Here is a 15,924-nt window from a genome sequence, read left to right as displayed (position 1 = left end):
GGAAAAAATGCTGTAGAAATTTAATTTTTAGGAATTATATCTTCAGCTTTCGCTTATAATCAGATAAGAGTGTATAGATCACGTTGGCCATGCTTCACTGTCAATTTTTCGTAAATTTGGAAAAATGTCGTCGAACGTAAAAGAGCGTCGTGAATTAATCGTGCACTCATTTCGAGAATCCGGAGTTGTCACATCGGGACATCGGTAAGATGCTGGGAATCGTCCAATCCACGGTCAGCAGAGTACTAAAACGATACTTCGAGAACCTAACAATCGACCGGAAGGTGAAGAACGGCAAAAATGGATGCTCCGTCAGTGAAAAAGATCACAAGCGCGTAGTTAAGTAGTTTAGACGCGATCCGAGAAGTTCGGTCCGGGATGTCGCCAATAAGCTGAATTTGTCAAGTTCATTCGTCCAGCGGACCAAGCAGCGGGAGGGCCTGCGTACATACAAGGTTCAGAAGGCTCCTAACCGCGACGAAAGGCAAAACATGGTGGGGAAGACGCGAGCCCGGAAGCTGTACATCGAAATGCTGACGAAGCCGCATTGCCTGGTAATGGACGACGAAACCTACGTCAAAGCGGACTTTCGTCAGCTGCCGGGCCTGTTGTTCTTCTCCGCAGAGGACAAATTCAGCGTTCCGGAGGAGATTCGCAAGCAGAAACTATCCAAGTTTGCCAAAAAGTACATGGTGTGGCAAGCGATCTGCTCTTGCGGAAAGCGGAGCGCCCCCTTCGTGATGACCGGCACGGGAAACGGGCAGGTTTACCTTAAGGAGTGCCTACAGAAGCGCTTACTACCACTATTGAAGCAGCACGAGTGCCCGACCATCTTCTGGCCGGATCTCGCTTCGTGCCACTATTCAAAGGACGTGTTGGAGTGGTACGAAGCCAACGGGGTCACCTTCGTGCCAAAGGAAATGAACCCGCCCAACGCGCCGAAGCTTCGCCCAATAGAGAAATATTGGGCGATTATGAAGCAGGCCCTCCGGAAGAACCCAAAAGTTGTCAAATCGGAGGCGGACTTCAAGAGAAAATGGATTTCTGTTCAAAAAAAACTACAACCTGACGTTGTACAGAACCTTATGGACGGGGTAAAGAGGAAGGTGCGAGCATACGGGCTTGGGCTCGAAGTATGAATAAAAAGAAAATGCCAAAAGTTGTTTAATAGTTTTTATTTTACTGTCTGAAATTTTCAAAAAGATCGGTCTACTGGGCGAATTTCTACAGCGTTTTTTCCGTGATGCAATTTGATGTGACACACCCTTTATCAATCGGCATGGCAAACATTGCATTGAGTTTATATAAATAAGATGGATTCCCGTTTAGTATTTCAATTTAAGCTCGTTAACACGAAAGTTGATACTAGACGGATGATCAACAGAAAACGACTGTGAATGGCGTCGCAGTTATAATGTTTTCTATGTGGGTCATTTGATGTCAAATGAGGTGAAAAAAAATGAATCCAGTGATGCAGTCAATCGTTCGAGGTCGTCAATGTCGACGGCTGGGTTGGGTTGATGCCGCACTGAACATGTTCGGCTTGGTACTTCCTACGTACGTAATACACGATTGCAGTTATTGATAGTTCTGATTATGCATTCAATTGTATCAACACTACTTTTTTCCTAGATTTCAAAACTAAAACAGAAATATTTCAAGGTTGGCTGGGTTTGTTTACGAGCAATCCTATATTTCATTATTTTCACTAGATGCTAGATGTTGGTACATATATATCATCGCAAAACTATTTGAATCGTGTGGTAACTGTCAAACGTATTTCCTCATTGTGCGCTGTGTTGCGAGAAGAGAAAGAGCGAACGTTGGCTGGCAAGGTTGATATGAAAAAGGCCTACACTAAAACAAACAAAAATATCAAGGTAGGGAACAGAGAGCGTGTCACTTGTTTGCTAATTGACAATAATTAACAATCCGCAAATCGTTGTTTCAAATATTAACGTTGCTAAACACTTGGTCACAAGACCCACGCGGCACGACGATGAATCACGTTTGGGATAACATCTCTTACCTTTGTTGTGCTGATGAGATGAATCATTCAATTATGTATATTGAAAATGGTATATCATTAATAAATGGTTCAATATACGATGTAGCGAACAAATTATTTGTTGGTGTTCATTTTGGAAATCAATGAATGTTAGAAATTACGGAAATATTATAATACTGTAACAGCTCAGTTATTCCTAAACGAATTAGTCAGAGAAATACTAACAAGTTTGATTTTGCGCATTAATTAGATACTATGTGTTAGATTGTGTATAAAATGTGTGAAAATTAGCATAACGTGTCCCACTCTCTGATGGCGCTTCCTTTCAGTCTGCTGAGCATGTAATTCGAAAGGTAATTGGATCAGGCTGAAGCAAAATATTGGTTTTCCATGAATATAATGTAGGTTCGTATACATCCATAGTGTTGTATTGGATCTGCTGGTCTTATTTCTATGTAATTTTTTTAAAATTCGAATGGTTGTCACTTCCATGTTATTTTGTTCACAACTAATGGTAAATAATCAACACATGGAGTACGATCATTGAAATTGTTTGCATATTATCCTCATATTTTTAAATTGTCAGAAAATTACGAGGTGCAACAATTTAATTCCGGTAACTAAACTTGTTTTTATTGTCGATTAACTCCGGAAAATCGAATTGTATTACAAACGTATTATTACAATTTTATTACTATGAATTGAAACTTAATGCTTTACGTCGCACTCTTTACTACGTTCTAAAATGATTTTTCATGCTCCGTTAGAAGGTTAATTGTTTCCGCGGAGACACGTCTAAAGTTGAAAGTGTTTCCTCAAGGCCGCTTAAACCGTTCAAGATTTATAGCGACTTGTTGCTACTGTAACTGTTTTTTTTTTATTTTCACTCAATCGGTTCGTTGCAAAAAATAGGCTAATTAGACTAAATGAAAGAAATCGAACGTATTGCTAGATTTATGTTCGGGGGTTTTTGGAAACATCTGTCCACGTTCACTTCAGTCATAAACTATTTTCTATAGTAAGTTTGCAAGTCACGTTTCGATAATAAATTCCGCGGTGTTCGGAAATTCCGGTGACGCCACCGGTTTTATCGACACGCTTTTATCTTCGCGCTCCAAAAACTCGTTTCGATTTCATTCAACTTCCCGTCACATCTATAATATATTGAACTCTCAGTAGCGCGCCGAATAGTGTTCCCCTGATGGTTTGATCACCGGGACCGGTTTTCTGCATGATTACCTATGCTTCCATCGGGTAGGTAATCTAGTTCTATTGAGCTCACTCTCGATGTGTGACATGGTTCAACACGAATTGGTTTACGCTCCGTCGGTGTTCTTATTATTCGTTCTTATATAATTTTTTTTCCTGTCGAAGCTACGTTCTATTTGTTGAAATTTAAGGATGTTTCACTTATCTATGTCTAGCATTCACTTCAACACCTTATTTTTAGCGCAGTGAACTCTTCATTATCCGACGGATTGGCGTTCGTGTTATATAACCGCACATTAATTTTTTGTGCACTGGGAAGTTAATAGTACGTGCACATTGGGTAAACAATTCGACCGGGAATAACCTAACATTGAATGGTTGGAAGACTGACACGATATGTATGCCGCACTTTATGCGTCCATTCAGTGAAACCAATCAATTCGAATAATAACCAACGATGACAGAGCGGAATTTCATTCACCCAATCATGTCAATAATAATCAAGGATATAATCATAAACACGACAGCAACAGTCATTTTGTCAAAATATTTTTGGGTCGGAAACATACGTGTATGCTATGTGAAGGAATTGCCTGTCGAAGAGTCTTCACAAATTCACTCACATCAGTGATTAATTACCCAGGCTCGGGACATATTAACTGTTTGATTATTGAATTTATTAATAAATAGCACGAAATGTTTGTATACGCTGTTTCATTATGTCTAAGCACGACTTAAAATGAACGGAATTAACATGCGATGGCTGAATTCTTATATAAGGTATCGTCAGTCGGGGTGACACTGGGCCAAAACCAAAAATGTTTCATGTTGATTTTTTTCGAACACGCTTGACGAAATAATTAAAACTTTATGTAGAGTGAAAGATTACGTATTTCTCTAATTGTTAGAGGAAGCCATACACCACAAAACTATTTTAATTAGTTTCACCAGTGCCTTAATGTGAAGGTGGAAGCTAGCCATTGTAGTAGTATAGGTAAACCCTCGTGTAAAAATGGGGTAATAGTGTTTGTGAGAGAAGAGCAAAGCACACGTAAATAGATCAATTCACTTATCAGACTGTGTGGCGCTTCATTGACACGAGTCTTTGAATACATTTGAAAAAAAAATATGAACGATATGTTCCGATGAACAATTGCAAATATAAATATATATAGAAGGTGCATTTGCATATGATTCTGATTATACGCGAGCGTAACATGAGCAAATTTATAACACATGCGAATTGGGGCTCTTTTGGTATTAACAAGTTCTTCCGCATAGTAACTCGATGTTGATAATTCCTTAATATTTTCCTTCGTTGATCGTATTGTTTTCACATATTCACGTTGGAAAGCCTTAACCCTTCTCTTCGTTGGCCGAGGCATTTAGATTGAATTTAATACTTTTCCGTTTACTGTTTTTGAAAGCATAGGCAGCCGTGGCAGTGTTCCGAGCTCTGCAATACAATTTTCTTACCCAATGTTAAAGTTGCTAAAACTTACATTATAGACCCATTAAACGTAAAAATAATAATTGTATTGATATCAAACACAATTTTATTCTATTGATTTTCATGACATGGGACGCTATGACTCCGGAATAACATTTTATTGAGTGGTTTTTATAGCTGTTTCGATAATGTTGTTTGGCATCAGTGTCGAAAAAATAACGATGCTTCCACCAATACAAACAAAACCATTGCTGAAGATTGAAAAACGAAAATTTAACTTTCAGAGCACTTGCTCGAGTTTTCCGACGTTCTTCACTATACGGTGCGAAAGCAGATGAAAATTTAATATCTTGTGAGTAATCGATTAAAGTTTGGTTGATATTACTTGATGGGAAGTGTGCAAAAACGATCATTTTCTTCACACTGTTTCGCAAAATTATTGATTTTCTGGCGAGGGGTGAGGGAGGGAGATGAAAGAAATGAGCGCCATTGTAGCAGCCATTTGTGGCTAGCTTCCACCTTCACCTTAAAGATAGTCGCCATGGATACCACAATAAATCGTTGCCGAAAATTACACTCTATGAACCGTCGCATACACGAGATTGGCTAAATCTGACAAATGAAAGGTGCATTGAGGCTCCACTGAAAAGAATCTAATCACTTATTTGAAGTTGTACTGTTTTTCCCTCAGACAAGAATGTTTCTCCGAATGTTGTAATTTTTGAGCTTGATTGGGGTGACTTTGGGCCAAACTAAAACCACCAAACCACCACCAACACACGAATAATTACCTGTAAATACCAATACACTCGCCTTGTATACTATCAAACTCCGCATATTTGTTGACGGATTGAATTTCATCATTCTTGGCTCGCGAACTGAACAGCATCGTAAGTAAGATATTGAATAAAGGGTAATTTTTGGTGAAATTTTGTGGCATTTTTCCTCATTTTAGGACATTTCTGTAGTGGGGCGATCAATGGGGCATTCAATTCTATGGAGGCACGCCCATTCACATAAAAGTAAGTTAACACGTGTTGTAAAAAATGCGATGCATCATATTGAAAAAAAGCGTTGTAAATTGCTGTTTGGTCTCTGCTTCGAATGGCTTCTCCCAGTGATCAATTAGTACCTTTTTTAAAGCTTTCAAAAGATATTTAGCTCTGCTTTTCATATAAATCTGTATTTTCTACTGGTTATTCATAAGCCAACGCATTTTTATATAGACAGAGGTGGAATTCTCCACATATTTTACGCATAGAGGCTACGCTGTGAGTTTACTCACGTGTACTAATGATAGTTACATGATATTTACACCTTTTAGCATGATATTTACACCATAGCCTTTCTCAAAAGTTCGATATCTGGCCCAATGACACCCCCCCTTAGGGAGTGACATTGGGCCAATTTTTGTACAACTCCTGTGAAACGAGTTTTCATTATAATTCAACCATTCTTGCATCAGCTGTAAACTTTACTATGATAATTATATCAACGTGCTTAAACATGATGTTGATGCTAAAATGTGGCTGTTACGAGGTGACTAACTAAAATATATAGTTTTTTGGCCCAATGACACCCCCACTGACGGTATCTCAATAAACAAGTTGGCGCGAAGTGTTACTGGGCCCAATATCTATCAGAAGACTTTGGTGAAAAGCCAGAGTTTATTGATATCTCGAATACACTTGCACTCAAGGTCTCCTAATATTTATTCTATTTAACACATCTGTCCAATCCTGCACATGATAAGAATCTCCAAGTATATCTATGAACAGTACAAACTACACCTCTCTGAGCCATTTTTCAAATTTTGCTAACTCATAAGGACTGGATGAGGCGAACATGGTGCTTGAGGATCAATTTGAACTTTGATACATTAATGTACTGCCGTTCTACGCATAGTTGTTCCATGTTACTTTTTGACAATTTTTAATTTTTCTTCATAAAACGATGTTTTTATTCCTAGTCTACAGGAAAAACACAAAAAAGTTGTAGTTTGTTCCAAGCTTTTATAAAAACAACATCAAGCTCAATTGTCCCATGTTGATATTCTATTCATAACTGTCCCATCATATATTTTTTGTAGATCCATATCGAATAAGTCGGTTCAAGTACAAGATTTTTATGTCATGCTTTCAGCAGGGCTAATGTACTCATTTATGGTTTAGAAGAGTGAACTAATTCTCAAACGAATAAAGAAAAGTTTAACAGAACACGTGTGCACCTTGTTAGTGAATGCCTAATAACAACGAGATATATACTCTGCAGAGTATTGCAGATTACTCCCTTCTTCATAAAACGATGTTATTGGGCCTGATCACGAACGTCACTTCACGGTGAAAATGAAGTGAATTGTATACAACTTTATTACGGCTGCCACCGTGTGTGTAGAATCCGGAAGAGTTCATCCGTCGTGACAACTTTGATGAACTCGGTGTTATTATGAATACCACGATACTGTCACGTCACGGGGAAAAACAAGTATAATTATCACTTGTGTTTTAGATGGTGGAAGCTAGTCACGCGGAATGGAGTAAGTTTAATTTCAGATTTATTTAGGTTTTTTGCTAACATTTTGAATCTTGTCTTGCGTTTAGAGAAAGAAAAGTTAACCAAACAGCAATTTACCCGGTTGGTGGAATATTTAGAACGAAATCCTGACGTATCCAGAGAACGTAAATTTGTTTATTTGGATTCGATAAATGCGCTATGGGATGTAATTGAGAACTAAAAATGTAGCTCCCATAGACCCATTGAAACATGGCGAAAGGTTTTCGATTGTTTCGATTGTCCTTAATGAATAGAAATTTTTTGTTTCTATTTTAAGGATTAGACTAACAGAGAGTTGCAACCCCATTAAATGGCAATACTGGCCCAAAACGATTATTATGATTGGTTATGTATAGAATTGATTTGTTGATATTTTGAATATAAAATAATAACTGTAATGTTTTTCCAACATTGCAGAGCTGGTTTTTGTAATTCAAACACTCGCAATTGGTGGACAAGATCCGAATCAGGTCGATTATTACATCGAATAAGACCATTGATCTTTGACATACTTTGAATGAAAGAATATTTAAGTTTCAAATAAGAAAAAAAAGAATCTATCATTGCAAAGCTTTTAAATTAATAATTTTTAAATTATTCGCTAGTTCTTTTACCATAATTTTGATATCCGTCTAAAGAAAATCTGAATCATTTTCTGCTTTTGGCAAATTCCTTGAAACTCATGTTTCATATGAAAATTATGCTTCTGACCGACGCTACTGACCAGTTTCTGTTTAAATAATTATATCAAACCTCATGTCCCGTATATCAAATTACACGAGAATGGGAAGGATAAGAGGATTAAGCTGCAGAATCCCATATGGGAGTAGCTCAGATTATACTGATCATGAAATGGATAAATTCGGGTTTATTCTGAGATATAGAAGATATTATTGTTTATCAAAATTGTAGAAACGGTTCTTAAAAAATGATTCTAACGTTGACCTATACTAAATACTTCTCACTCTTCAAACGAGTAAGACAGAGCTGAGTACAAGAGTGCGAGATATCAATTATTAAATTCCTGATAGTCATGTTTTATCTCTAGAGTAATTGATAGAAAGAGGAAATAAAACTACATTCCCATATGTTCAACAACTACATTATTCAAGAGCAACCAAATATTCCTCCTCATCTTTGAGCCAGCGTTTGATTTAGCAAACTAACGCACCAAGCAAATGATTCATAGAATGAGTCCGAATAGTTGGCATTGAAATACCGAATCATCGAAGTATAATCGCAAACTTGTCATTCTAAAACATACGTTCAATTGAATGGAATATTATCTCATACACTTATTAATTTTACCTACATAACGTTCAAACGTCCGAAATTATGCAACTGACATATCTCTTATAAACGGGAATGAACTCTTTCACTTCACGGAGTTTGTTTTTACACGCAACTGTCCGTGACAATGATGATAGACACAAAAAGATTAAGTGAAGTGTAAGTGACGTGAAAGCGTTTGTGACAGTGATGTTCGTGATCAGGCCCATTATGTATAATCTATCGGAAAAATACAAAAAAAATATTGCTTGTTCCCAGTATTTCAAAAAACAACATCAAGTTCAATTGTCCCATGTTGATATTCTAGGCATAACTGTCCCACCATGAATTTTTAAGCCTGTAACCAAGATCGATTGATTCAAATGAGGGGATCTTTTCACATTTCATTTAAACAATAGTTCTCTGCTTATAAAAATCCCAGTGTATTGCTAAACCGGAATGCTTAAAGCTTTTGGAAGACAAATTTGCTAGAAAACTTATGTGTTTTTCTCAGTTGCTGATTTTGGAACATGGGACAACTATGCGTAGAACGAGAGTGTAGGTCTTCACGATATTTGCTTGGTGAACTGTTGCATTATTCTGCCTGTGAGTGAGAGACGCGCCAATTTTTAGTCTTTGGGTATTCTTCGATATGTGATCTACAGCTCTTTTCGAATGGCTTACCATGTCTACTTTGGTCGATGACCATTCAATGTCATTTTGTGAATTTAGCCAATCTTTCCTTGTGATATAACCTCATTTGGTCGACTACTTTTTGTACCCCTTTTTGGAGTCATTTTGTACAGTTTGATAGAAATTATATCACAAGTGTTGCATAGTCCTTCAGAGCAGTATAGTTTAATTTTGTAATTGACTAGAGTTTCAAAATGAAAATGCTATAATCAAATATATCTATCTATGTTTGAAAATCAACTGTAACACAAAACTAAGTAACGTAGCTTCGATCTTCAAATCTAGTCTAAATTGTGTCTTTCGACTCATTTACATTTACATTTACAAAACAACAAAGTTTTGGCAATCGAATTGTTAATAAATGTTCTATCAGTTGTTTTATCATAGGATTTTATCGAACTATTTCGGAAATCGTCTTAAAGCATTTTATTCAATTACCATAACGGTAATTGCAAGCGTCAATTCTTTTCATCCTTCAGACATTTTATTTTCCCTATGATGTTTATGCCCGATTGAAAGGATATACAAAGTTTTTTAACAGTAGGGGGAGATAGTTCTAATCCGACCGGTGGTTCTGAACCGTTTCCTTCTTGGATATCGCGGATGGCACCACCTACCGATCTTCTACCATTTGTGCTCATAACCATTTCTGCTTTCAAGCGTAGCTGCACACATACATCCACCTCTTCACTTACACATCCATACACGATCGATGGTATTTAGACGGATTGTTCATATCAAAGCAACCGCCAAACTCTCCCCTATCAATTCCGAATGTGTTGAATGAACGGTTTGCACTGTTGTTAAATTACAGGACGATGAATATCTAATAAACGAAAAAAATTGAAATATCATATGACATTTTTTGTTCGACGATCGTTTTACTGTTCATTTTATGATGTCCATTAATGACATAGCACATACGTCTGCATAAATAGTATAAATAGGAGTACTGGTTAGATTCTTCGTTTTTTTTCAAAAATTAATGCTTTATTCTGCAAAAATGGTTACAAATTTTATATTCAAAGTATTGTCCATCGCTAGTCTAAACTTTTTCCCATCTTTCTGGCAATTCACGGCAACGACTTCATCGGAATTGGAGAAGTGCTGGTCAACCAGGCCATGTTGCATCGATTGAAAAAGGTAGTAATCGAACGGAGCAATGTCTGGAGAATACGGCGGGTGGGATAGGATCTCCCATTTCAACGTTTCCAAGTACGGTTTCGCTACATGCGACCGAGTATTGTCGTGCTGCAAAATAACTTTATCGTGTCTTTGCTCGTATTGTGGCCGTTTTCCCTTCAGTGCATGGCTTAAATGCATCAATTCTCGTCGGTAGAGGTCCCCCGTAATGGTTCATTCGGTTTTAGCAGCTCATAGCTGCTCATAGCCCAGCTGTTCCCATCAAATAGACAACATAACCTTCTGGCCGTGAATATTCCACGCGGCCGTCGATGTTGTTGCATGGCCGGGGTATCCATACGTTGTCCGACGTTTAGGATTGTCGCAATGAATCCACTTTTCATCGCCAGTGACGATTCGATGCAAAAAACCCTTGCTTTTATGCCGTTGGAGCAGTTGTTCGCACGTGAAAAAACGGCGTGAAAAAATCTTCCGGATCATTCCCATTGCTTTTAAACGATCGGATATGGTTAGCTGAGCTACTCCAAGTGTATCTGCAAGTTCTTGTTGCGTTTGTGACGGATTTTGATCGAGTAAAGCCTCCAATTCTTCATCTTCAAACTTTTTTGGCGGTCCAGGCGTTATTCGTCTTTCGAGTGAAAATTACCACTTTTAAATCGTGCAAACTACGTCTGACACGTTCGCGCAGTTGGAGCATGGTCATCATAAACATCCACCAAAATGCAATGACTTTCCGCAGCTTTTTTCTTCATATTGAAGTAATGAAGTAACACTCCCCGCAAAAACACTCTCGTTAGTACAAAATTCGACATATTCATAGTGGCGAAAAACTATGTTGTTTGCGCTTCAACTTTTTGACGTATATTGAAAAAGACGCGCAATGCCAGTAGCTTTCCAACAAATGTCTGGAAATTTGATTCACTGGAATAATAATCAAACGCCGTCTGTATTAAAACCGATGAAACTTACCGGTACATCTAATATATAAATGTTACCCATGAATAAAAAAATTGTTCACTGGTGTCACTATCTTCATTGTTTGTGTTCAAATAAAAAAAATGCTGAATAAATTTCCTATCTATTTGTATATAATATAACATATATCGCAATAACGATTTTACGTAACATTCATTTGAAATCTCTTAATTTATCGTTACATTTTTCGTAGAGTGACCCGCCTGTATAGAAATCAAAGACGTACTCCTACGTCAAAAGTTATAATATTCATTTCTATGCCGAAGACGCCAAAACCACAAGATTTTTATGTGATGAATTACAGTTGCAATTCAGAGGGTCGAATTGGGGCTGCCTTCCCCTATTCAACTAAACTAACTGTTTCGTTATTAATTACAACAAGGACTAGATTTTTTGCAACAAATCTTTCTGAGAGACATAAAGCTTATTATTAACATTTTTCGTTTGTCTTCCAGCTTGTTGCAATGAATCTTAGACAACATTTCTAGGAAGGAAATTACTTTTTGAAGATTTGTATGTTCTCGGATTGTTCTGGTAGTGGTATTACATTCACGACAAAGACAATTCGTAAATATATGTAGCCAGAGTTGTTTTTTTTTTCAATGTATTAAATTTTTCTCGCAATTATACCCATTGTACCTGTGAAACCGAATCTTCTACCTCTCACCAGGGCAACGCGCGTTGATGCTAATTCATTCCACGCATTAAGCCATCACTCTTCTCATAGAATCAGAAGATATTATGCAAAAGGTCACAGTTGACGGTTACTTGCTGACACGTGTTCCTATGGCGCTTTGCCATCTGCCACAATTCGCACAGTGTTGATTATTCATCTTCGCTGCTGCTTTCATTGATCCCACCCCGAACAGGAATCATGCTCTTCCGGAAATCAAGTTCTGCCCGCGGACAGAGAAAATCATAACAAAAGTAAGAGGTAATTGCGTACGTACCGGAATGAACTGGAGCCACCTAAATGCACGTCATCTTGCAGACTGTTGGTTACAGGATGGGGCCGGAGTTTGTAGTTTTAACCAACAGTAAACAGTCTCATCAGTCAACGTAAATAATTGTACTGTTGTAGTCATGATTTTCGGAACAAGTTGTCTGAGAACGTTGATTCAGTTTGCATCCGCAAGTGTTAGATGTATTAGAACATTTTTTCTTGGTTTTGACGGCATGCCAAAAATCCTGCTGATAATTTACAATCGTACAAAGGTAAGGATGACGACCAGAACTGTTCGTTTTATTTGTTTAGACCACAGTTACATATGTTTTTGAAGCTCCAGTTTCATGGTCGAGTGACTGATTACTTTTTTTTGAATGGGGTACCTTTTCCTCTTTGTGTATATCACAGGACTCACAGGTGTAACCTTTCTGATGGATCCCGGTAGTGGCGATGTGTTGGACTGGAACCGGCATTTCTAATGCTGTAGGCAGTCTTCAGAATACAACTCGGTGTTGATGCACAACAAGATTTTGGACCCAGTTGAGCTCCCACTCCTTTCGCACACATGCGCTCTGGCGAATGAGCACGCTCCGAAACACAGATGAAATGTTTTTACGCTGAGTTTACGATGAAATTTGCACCGTGCTTGCGCCGTATTTCTATACTGCGCGATTGAATCTGGATTGCTCTCTCTGTTGAGGTATTTTTCTTCACACAAGCGTATACGGTTCAATTGGGGGCGCGCTGTTGTTTTCATGCTTTGCTTAGAACGAAGAAGACAAAGCGGGCGCTAGAATTTGATGTGTATGTGTGTGTGTATAGAATGAGACGCGTATCACATATGTGATAAGAAATGTTCAGTATCTGAGTTCTGCGCCGGGTACATTTTGCGCTGTCGTGCTTTTGAATTTTGTGCCTCCCGCACCAAGAGAGAATACGAGTTTTCTTTGAGCGCGCGCTGATAAAAAAATAAACTCAAGCGCAGCGCTGCGTTTGATTTCTGAAGACTGGTTGTAGGTTAGAAAGACACTATCTGTCATACTTTTTTGGCGGGAGATTCCAATACGTTTGGATTGTAAGATCTCCGGGCCCATCAATATCATGAAACATACATAGTTGATATTCAATGTTTCCTACAATTATCGATTTCCAAATGGATAGAATACTTTTGAATTTTGTGTTTTTTTCAATCGCGGCTTATGATTGCGTCCGAGCTCCGGCTCAAGTTCAAAATGCAAGGCTCAGTAGTCAGCGCTCTGACCAGTGCTACAATTCAACAGTATCAATTTGTTGGCGAAGACTGTACGAACAGAGAAAACAGTATACAGTAGAGTCCCGATTATCCGCGGAAATGGGTAGCAACAATACGATATAATACAGCGTGAGAATTATGTTTTGTTGATGAAAATAATCATTAACTTTCAAAATATATACTAACAGGTGAATTCCTGGAAGGTCTATAAAATTATGATGCGCAATAAACCCGTTAGTGATTTTTAACGGCCGCATTATATGGCCTATTGTGCTTTCCTCGCTATTGATGATTGCATTTAAGCTAGTTTCATTGAGGATCACAATTCTATTTTTTTTTTGTTCAATTCGTGTTTGTGGATAATCAGCTCATTACTGTTTTTACCTTCTTTCAAGCTCATACGATATTCGCTATGTGTGCGTTCCGCACTGGCGGAAAACACAATTTACGCCTGACTGGCCAAGTGCGGGAACATGAATGAACCATTCGACGCGGAGTGAGCTTTTTGAGGCTCGACTAGCCAGTTTCATTGAGAAGTGAACAGGTTTCTGCGCTTCCCTTAACATTGGAGGTGTCAGTAGTATTGTGATTCGCATGAGTGCTAATTTGACGTCACTGGTTATGCGGAGAAATCAAATCGTCTGTAGGTCAGCTGGCGAAATTAGAACGTCACGGAGAACAAATGATTTACTGCACTAATCGATGTTACATGGCACCGGGGGGTAATCATCAGGTATTGAAACACTTTGCAAACAAGAATATTCCGCATGCAGCCTTTGGTATATGATTGTGCGATAAAGTTAATCTACAATGCACACGCTCGTGTAAAATTACTAGTAAAATAGTAATTAAAGTGAGACTCGCGCAACACTGTAATTTGATTCTCATTAAGCCATTAGCGTCCAGTGGTGTCAACTGCCATTTGTGCTGCTTTAAGTTACTAAAAACTTTGATCCATCGGGAAAGGAAAACGGCTGAACGTAACGGATGCAATTCAGCAGTAATTTGTCCTTGTACAGAATTAAATCAAGTTTTCAAAGCAGCCTATCGATTTTTTTTTTGTGAGATCACTAATTTTTGAATATGAATTATCAAAAACAGAAGCGTAATTTTTCATTCAATCGAAAATATTTTAGAAAGTCTTGCACTACCGTTCTACGCACAGTTGTCCCATGTTACTTTTTGACAATTTTCATTTTCTTCATAAATTGACGTTTTAAAGTCGGAGGCTCTCAGAATCGAGAGGAATTGCATTCGCGTTACAGTAGAACCCCGATTATCCGCGAGCAGATGATCCGCAGTGCGGACCATGCGCCGAAGCAACTTCCATAGTAAATATATGGGGCTTCCCGAAATTTGTTAGTGAGTGACAGGCTCATACTCTTTTGTTAGAAAAAGTATACTGTTTCTAGCAGTTTGAACTCTGTTTTTGAAGATTCTCACTGATATTTTGATTATTAATTGACTAAATGTATAAAAAATATGTTCGAAAATATCACTTCCATGTATCCATTATGGTAATAGTCAGTGTCACATGTAAAAAGTGTTAATAGGATTTAAACGATACTTTAATAGTAATTTTTAAATAAAACTGTGCCTCTAAATAAGTAAGAAAAAAATCGTTTTTTTTCTGTTCTTTTTTAAGATTTTGTAGATTAACACGGTGTTTTATTAACCAAGTCAATAGTAGATCCAATTAACCTTATCAATCAGCATTCATTTGATTTCAAGAACTCCTGTAGGTAATTTTACTACAGGAAAAAGTAGGTTTGATAGAATGAAAAATTTCCTTTTTTCTAATGAATGCTTTTTCAAAAAACGCGATTATTCCCAAATCAGAAGGCAGTTTTGAAAATTCCAATATATCCTGTACAAGACTCATTATTTATTATTCATTATTCGGTAATTTTTGCCTAATTTTTGCTTTTGCTTCGATCGATTCTTTTAACTAACTTTCTCTTATGATAACCATGGCCTGGACGGATGTTTTGTGTGCCGCATTAATGAGCCACATAATTTCCACAGATTGTCTGCCACATAATTTCAATATACAAAGAACATCAACCAATTATTTGTATTCAAAATTTTAAAAATTAAGATCTTCCGGGATGATAATCTGAGAGTACCCTCTACATAATTAACATAATTAACTACAAATCAAAAAAGAATTAACAAGTATTACAAGTTCCGGTTATGATTTATCTTCTGTAAATAAGAAACTATTGTTTTTTTTTCTAATATCCGGTATCCGGACGGATACCAAATACCGGCTGGATAGGCAGTATACCGAATATCCGTTTCATCTCTAGATTAGACTGCTTTCCGGTTGTAAAATAACTGCCGCTCCTCGTTGCTAGGCCTCTCTGCTAGCTGACAGGAGAACCACAAAGGCGTGAGAGTTGTGATGCAGTTTTCGCTTCTCTTCA

At 37.7% G+C, this 15,924-nt stretch overlaps 1 protein-coding gene across 5 annotated transcripts in view; it reads left to right on the top strand.

Annotated features, from left to right (window-relative positions):
* LOC129764991 (oxidative stress-induced growth inhibitor 2-like) overlaps positions 1-15,924 on the top strand; it is a 132,584-nt gene that overhangs the window by 78,293 nt on the left and 38,367 nt on the right. The window contains exon 1 of one of the 5 annotated variants that reach the window (XM_055764715.1): positions 5,623-5,689. The exons of the other annotated variants lie outside the window; for them this stretch is intronic. The gene's annotated coding sequence lies outside the window, so the exon portion shown is untranslated. Of the gene's footprint in view, positions 1-5,622; positions 5,690-15,924 lie in introns of those variants that run through there. 5 annotated transcript variants of the gene reach the window in all.

The sequence above is a fragment of the Toxorhynchites rutilus genome, chromosome 2 (genome assembly GCF_029784135.1).
Source record: "Toxorhynchites rutilus septentrionalis strain SRP chromosome 2, ASM2978413v1, whole genome shotgun sequence".
Taxonomy (NCBI): Eukaryota; Metazoa; Arthropoda; class Insecta; order Diptera; family Culicidae; genus Toxorhynchites; species Toxorhynchites rutilus.
Note: the sequence above shows the minus strand (reverse complement) of the source record. Positions and strands in the feature narration are given on the sequence as shown.